The sequence below is a fragment of the Nicotiana tabacum genome, chromosome 3 (assembly GCF_000715075.1).
Source record: "Nicotiana tabacum cultivar K326 chromosome 3, ASM71507v2, whole genome shotgun sequence".
NCBI classification, from domain to species: domain Eukaryota; kingdom Viridiplantae; phylum Streptophyta; class Magnoliopsida; order Solanales; family Solanaceae; genus Nicotiana; species Nicotiana tabacum.
This window is the reverse complement of record NC_134082.1, coordinates 201,768,921-201,776,997: the sequence shown is the minus strand read 5'-3', so window position 1 is coordinate 201,776,997 and position 8,077 is coordinate 201,768,921.

Sequence of the window (8,077 nt, the reverse complement as noted above, 5' to 3'; positions counted from 1 at the left end):
ACTATTTTATTATTCCACTATCTTATTATTTATTTCAAGGAAGAGATACTACACTTATAAATTGTGGTGTTTCTTCCTTGTATTATAGATAAAAAAAAATATGGTAGTGAGTATAAGAAAAGTGTTATGGTGCACATGGAAAAGGTGTGGTGGTATTATGAAAAGAGAGTCAAGAGAAGAGAAAATCTACTTTTCAACTTATTCTTGTTTCGAAAGCCAAATGTATATAGTGTGAATGAGTCATAACTACTATACCAAAAATTATGGCAGCCACTAAATAATAAATAAGACAATAATACAACAATAAAAGAAACACCAAAATTTACGAGGTTCGGCCAATTTTGCCTACTTCCTCGGACACCATCAATATTTTATTTCACTCTAAAATTACAAATGAATAATACTAAAGAGAGAAGATACAAATATCTTAAGAAGATAAGAAGGCAAATGAGAGGTGTGTTTTAAATCCTAAACATCAGGCCTCCTTTTATAGGGAAAAATTTCAACCAAATATGTCACCCACCGATGTGGGACTTTGACATTTTCAACAAATCTCCACCTTGGCAAAATTTCACATCTTCAATTTTCAGTGGTCAATAATGTTGATCAAATCCAAACAGTGTTGAAACTTGACCGCAGTCACCACCTTTGTCAGCATATCAGCAGGATTCTTCATAGTATGAATTTTCTTCACCGTGACTCCACCTTCTTCTATGATTTCTCATACGAAATGGTACCGAACATCAATGTGTTTTGTTCTGGCATGATAAACTTGGTTCTTCGCTAATTGAATAACACTTTGACTATCACAAAAAATTGTGATACTTTTTTGTCCAATACCAAGCTCCTTTAGTAACCCCTGAAGCCAAATTGCCTCCTTCACATCCTCTGTAATAGCCATGTACTCTGCCTCTGTTGTAGACAAAGCAACTGTTAACTGGAAAGTAGACTTCCAACTAACTGGTGCCTTTGCAAAAGTAAACACATAACGAGTAGTTGATCTTCGTTTGTCCAGATCACCCGCAAAATCTGAGTCACAATATCCAACTACAGATTGATTGCCTTCCTGCTCAAAAACTAACCCAACATCTACAACATTATGAATATACCGTAGAATCCACTTTCACAACTTGCCAATGCTCATTTCCTGGATTATGCATATATCTGCTAATAACTCCAACAACTTGTGAAATGTCAGGTCTCGTATAGACCATTGCATACATCAAGCTACCAATAACATTTGTGTATGGTACCCTTGACATATACTCATGTTCAGCTTCATCTTTTGGCGACATAGTAGTACTTATCTTAAAATGGGGAGCAAGTGGAGTACTAACTGGCTTAGTCTTTTCATCTATGCCAAAACGTTGTAGTACTCTCTTCAAATATTCCTTTTGAGATAAACAAAGTTTCTTTGAACGTCTATCTCTTATTATCTCCATGCCAAGAATTTTCTTTGCCTCACCCAGATCCTTCATCTCGAACTCCTTCTTTAGTTGAATCTTCAACTTATTAATTTCTTCTGAATTCTTGGAAGCTATCAACATATCATCAACATATAAGAGAAGATATACAAAGGAACCATCTTCAAGCTTGCGCAAATACACACAATGATCGTATTTGCTTCTCTTGTATCTTTGCCGCAACATAAACTTGTCAAATCGCTTGTACCATTGTTTAGAAGATTGTTTCAATCAGTACAATGATTTTTCAAGTTTGCATACCATATTTTCTTTTCTAGTAACTTTGAATCCTTCTGGCTGAGTCATGTAGATTTCCTTCTCCAAGTTTCCATGTAAAAACACAGTTTTTACATCCATCTGAACTAGTTCCAAATCCAATTGTGCTACCAAAGCCAACATAATTCTAATGGAGGAATATTTTACAACTGGAGAAAATACTTCATTGTAATCAATTCCCTCCTTTTGACCATATCCTTTGGCTACCAATCTTGTTTTGTAGAGAACATCTTCTTGGTTAGGAAATCTTTCTTTCTTTACAAATACCCATTTGCACCCAATTGCTTTATTTCCCTTCGGGAGATTGGCCAATCTCCATGTATGATTCTGATGAAGGGATTGTATTTCATCATTCGTGGCAATCCTCCACTTATCTTCTTCTAAACTTTGGACTGCGTCTTTATAAGTGGTAGGAACATAATCAGCTACAACTAAGGCGGCACAAACAACCGTCTCTATAAGACGAACAGGTTTTGTTATTGTCCTTTTTGGCCTGCTGGTTGCTATTGATTCAAATGGTTGATGAGGTTCCTGAGTTGGAATCTCCCTCTCTACTGGCTCTTCTTCTAGAGGATAATCTTCATTTGTTTCCTCCTCTGCTTCTTGTGTAGGAAAATAAATTTTCCCTCAAACTCCACCTGCTTAGAAGCACCCTCATTTTGTTTGGTATCTTCTGTTACCTTATTTACCATAGCAGATTCATCAAAGGTAATATCCCTGCGGAATATTACTTTCTTTGTCATAGGACACCATAAGCGATATCCTTTGACTCCAAAAGTAATCCCCATAAAAATAGCCTTCTTTGCCCTTGGATCCAATTTTGACTCTGTCATATGATAAAATGCAGTTGAGCCAAACACGTATAAAGAGTCATAATCTACAACAGGCTTTCCATACCATTTTTCAAATGGTGTCTTGCCATCAATAGCAGCAGATGGTAAGCGATTAATGAGGTGACATGCGTATGTAATTGCCTCGGCCCAAAATTCTTTGTCCAAGCCAGCATTGGAAAACATACACCGTACCTTCTCCAGCAAGGTCCGGTTCATACGTTCTGCCACTCCATTCTGTTGTAGTGTATGTCTGACAGTGAAGTGTTGAACGATGCCATCATTTTCACAAACCTTATTGAAACAATCATTTTTGTATTCACCTCATTTGTCTGTGTGAATACACTTGATCCTCCTGCCTGTTTGATTCTCCAGCATCATTTTTCATTTGAGAAAAATTCGCAACACTTCATTTTTGCTCTTCATTGTATACATCCACAATCTTCAGGAAAAATCATCAACAAAGGTTACAAAATAGTGCTTCCCACCCAATGAAGGTGTTTTGGAAGGACCCCAAACATCAGAGTGTACATAATCTAAAATGCCTTTAGTATTATGGATCGTTGTACCAAATTTAACCCTTGTCTGTTTCCCTTTGATACAATGCTCGCAAAACTCCAAGTTGCAAGTCTTTAATCCTTTTAACAATCCTTGATCTGATAAAGTTTTCAAGGATTTTCCTCCATCATGTCCAAGCGCATGTGCCATAGCATGGTTGCTTCTGCCTTTTTTTCGTCACTGGATGTTACTGTCACTGTCTCAATAACTGTACTACCGCATTAACGGTACATGTTATTGTTCTTCCGATTGGCCTTCATTACCACTAGTGCCCAGAGCATACTCTCATCAATCCATTTTATGCAATAATTTTGAACCCTTTTGATTCTAGGGCTCCCACAGAGATGAAATTTTTCTTCAAACCCGGTACATATCAAACATCTGTTAATGTTCTGATCATTCCATCATGGTTCCTTAATCGTATTGAACCAATGTCATACGAGGTAAAAGGGCTGTTATCCGCTGTGTGGACGACTCCATATTCTCCTTTTTGAAAATCCACGAACCAGTACCTGTTGGGACATATATGATAGCTACAAGCCGAGTCCATCAACCATATGTCTGATGATATTGATGGCTCTGTTGTAACTAATGAGAAGTCTGAATCATCACCATCAGCTACATTTGAATCCATAATGGCCTTTCCATTGTTATGTTTGGCCTTATTCTTCAACTTCGGATAATCTTTCTTCTAGTGCCCCTTTTCTCGATAAAAGGCGCATTCATCTTTGCTGGGTCTAGATCTTGACTTGGATCTTCCCTTCTTTGTCCTCGTTTGATTTTGAGGATGACCTGTCACAACCAGTGCTTCTCCTTCTCCGCCCTTCTGTTTTTCTCCCTTTCTTTGTTCATAGCTGTACAAAGCCGAACAAACTTCTGTGAGAGAAATTTCGTCATTCCTATGGAGTAGAGTAGTTTCAAGGTGCTCGTACTCATCACGAAGTGAACCCAACAACATCAAGGTCAAGTCACCATCATCAAAAGTTGCATCCATATTTTGCAAATCTGTGACCAACTTATTGAAACTAGTGATATGTTCATTAATCGTGGTACCAGGAACATAGGTGAAGCGAAATAGTCTCTTCTTCATGTACAATTTATTTTGACTGTTTTTCTTCAAAAATTTATCCTCCGGTGCTTTTCATAATTTACTTGCAGAAGTTTCCTTTGTGTATGGATATTTCTGCTCTCTAGCAAGGTAGGATCGAATGGTACCGCAAGCAACACGGTTGATAATTCTCCAATCTTCTTCTCCAATAACATCTGGTCTCTTTTCTTCAATAGCAAGATATAGCCCTTGTTAAAAAAGGACATCTAGAACCTCGCCTTGCCACATCCCAAATGTCCTGACCCGTCAAAAATTTCTACCGTAAATTTCGCATTTGACACAATTCTTGTCATAAGCGAAGATGCCAATGATGACGTATTGTTGACACTTGATGTAGATTCTTCTTGTTTATTGTCTTCCATCTTTGACACAAATATTATTTAATAGTTGACGACACAAATCAAGATTATTTCCTTTCTGTTGTGGAAGATCAGACTAAGATACAACCACAGAGCATATCCAAACAGAACCTTGACTCAGTTACCAAGATAAATCTTTTCTGATGTGGAAGATCAGAATATGCTGCAACCACAGAGCATGCTTAGACAGTACCTTGACTCTGATACCAATTGTTGCGGAAGCCAAATGTATATAGTGTGAATGAGTCACAACTACTATACCAAAAATTATGGCAGCCACTAAATAATAAATAAGACAATAATACAACAATAAAAGGAATACCAGAATTTACGAGGTTCGGTCAATTTTGCCTACTTCCTCGGACACAACCAATATTTTATTCCACTCCAAAATTACAAGTGAAATAATACTTAAGAGAGAAGATACAAATGCCTTAAGAAGATAATAAGACAAATGAGAGGTGTGTTTTAAATCCTAAACATTAGGCCTCCTTTTATAGGGAAAAAATCCCAACCAAATATGTCACCCACCGATGTGGCACTTTTGACATTTTCAACAATTCTCTACTAAAGAGAATATTATTTTTGCTGAAGGAAGGTGTTCATTTTGGTGGAGCTTTGAACTCAACAACTTGTCCAGAGTTTGTTCGAGTCATACGACGTTGTTGGGTTGTTGTATCCTGGAGGGACAAGTCAAGAGTATTACTGCTGGACCGGTGAAGATACTACCGCAGTGGACTTGAATCTCCTTAAAGAGAACGAGATATCCGCGCCTTAGCTTGAAGAATATTTATTTATTTTTTTTCTTCTATCTTATTTTTTACATGTAAATTACTTGTAATTTCACCAATACTCTTTTAAGTGGTAAATGACGCGATTAAGTACCATGGAGAATTAGTTTACTGCGACAAGAAAAAGGAAGCAGAACAAGACAATCAGAAACTTACCATTTCTTCACGACAGTAAGCAATGAGGGTGGCCTCCTAGAATGTGCCTTTTAGTTAGTCAGCCAATTCCAGGACCAAAAAAGCATATCCATTGCATCAAACCAAGCTTGGTGATGAAACTATTCTTTTTTATGCTGAAACAAAAGGGCATTAAATCATTTTCTATCACAAATTGTTGGCTAACTTAACTATCCTTGCCCAATTCGACAAATTCTTAAGGGGGCAGGGATACGTTTCAGCAACATATATACTACCCATCCGTTTTTGAATTATAACCGATTTATCAATTATGTTTGTGATACTGATTTAATCTTAACTAAGATCATAGGAAGCAAATAGTCCATTGAATGGTTTTTGTCAATAAAGCATTTTCTTAGTAAATAAAGTGCCGGTTTATATTCTTTATCATTGAGTGGAAAAAATATTATGGTTCGCTATTTTATTTTTAGTATACTTCTACATAGTCCTAAACAAAGTGTAATAAGTAGTGATTTTATATTTTTTAATTTATGGTGGATTACATCTTTAACAAAAATTCATGTCAAGAGAGGAAAAAAACAGATCCAGCAGCTGACATGGGATATGTCAAGGCAGTATCCACATCATTATAGAGACATGTAGTGCTTGATCTCTCACTTTCTCTATCATTGCCGTACTCCTCTTACCATCTTTTTGCCTAAAAAATTAGCTGTGCTGACAATCAAAAGTAGGCACAAAGCCAAACTTGCATGCCTTTTATTAATTTTTGTTGGGGTATTTTTTCTTGCTTTTTCTGTCAATGACTCATCATTTGTCTTATTGCAATCTAATCACATCTCAGTCTAGGCAACAGTACAATAAGACAGCATGCAATACTAATTAATTCCTTGTCTTGTTTTTTCATTTCTTAGATCACTCACACTAAACAATTTTATTACTCCCTCTCCACTAAATAGCAGTAGTACTCCCGTCTCGTATTAAACAATCGTGGTTACTAAAAAAATTGTCTCAAATTATTTATTATTTTAGAAGTTTAAAATAAAGCTGATTATTTTTTTCCTTTTTACCCTTAGTAATAATTATTCTTGAATATGGAGATAACACATAAATAGAATAAATATTCAATAAAGAGAGATTATATCTTATGACATAAATAAGAGTAGAACAGTCCAATCCTTTATTAATACTATTTCTTAAGGAGCGAGTAAAAGAAAAAACACCACATATAATATAAATTATGAGACGAGGGAGCATATAAGAATAATCATTGGGTAGATTTGCTAAGCACTAGGGCAATCTACCCGAGATTCATATGCAATTATCAATTTTCCCTATTAGACAGGATTGCAAATATTGACATGGGGATTTTTCCTTTTTGTTTTTTTGATAAGTACTATGACTAAGATGTGATTATTTATAAGTACAAAGATTGAGATAGCATTTTTGTGGTTAGTAAATATAATCTCACTCACTATCAAGTATCAACATCCAATTAATCAATTACCTTTGTTTCAAACTAGTTGAGGTTGGCTATGTAATTCTTCTGAATCCATTTCTCTTCATTATCTTGTTTTGCGATAAACTTTTTAAATCTCAAATACCATCAGCATTCAAATTCCAATAATTCAAATAAAAATACACAAATCTTCACTCAACTTTGATGTCTTTTTTTCAAAAGGAACTTATAGTTGAAACTCTATTGTCATTGTGCTGTAAATTTACCCAAAAATGTTGTTACAGTGGATATGTTCTATGTCAATTTATAAAAATCTAACTCTTCTCTTGTCTGCCGGAAAGAAAAAGAAGGTGAAAGTTCAGTGGCAGCAAATGCAAGATTACAAGCTAAACAGGCCAAACAAAACAAATAGCCAAAAAGGTGCTCTGCCTAAGATCTGTTGAGAGAGAGAGAGAGGGAGAGAGGTGTCTAGATGCAATTAATGTTAGTGAGATGAGGAAAAAGAAACTATTTATAGTCGGTAGCCGAAAAATTACATAAAATTTGTATATTATATATAACATACAAAAATGTATAAAGTCGGATTTCTCTATAATAATATTCTTATAAAAGTACACTTCCCTATAAAAGCCACGTTTTTTCCGGAATCAATTTTCATATTATGTTATAACAACACTTCGCTATAACATCCAAAAATATTCAAAATAAACGAGGTTGTTATAGAAATGTTTGACTGTATATAAAAAAAATTATATTTTTTCGGTTATTATTTTTAGACCAGATATACACTATCATTTTTCCTTTCCTAAAATTACACAGCTCAGACATAGCACATCCTTAACTAGAGGTTTTAATAAGTTCAAGTAAAATGAAGAATTTTTTGATAAAAAGTGATTTTCCTCTTTAATACACCTACTTGGTATGAGTTCAGATATTAGAATTCAGTGAATTTCTAACACAAAAAAAATAAAAAAAATGATGCAGATGGAGACACAGCCCGTTAGTACTATTGGCTTAGTATCGAATCATGTGTCTCAACAATTACTGCTAGTTATTCCCGTGTGTTATATGTATGAAAATGAGAAGTGAAGAAAATAGAGA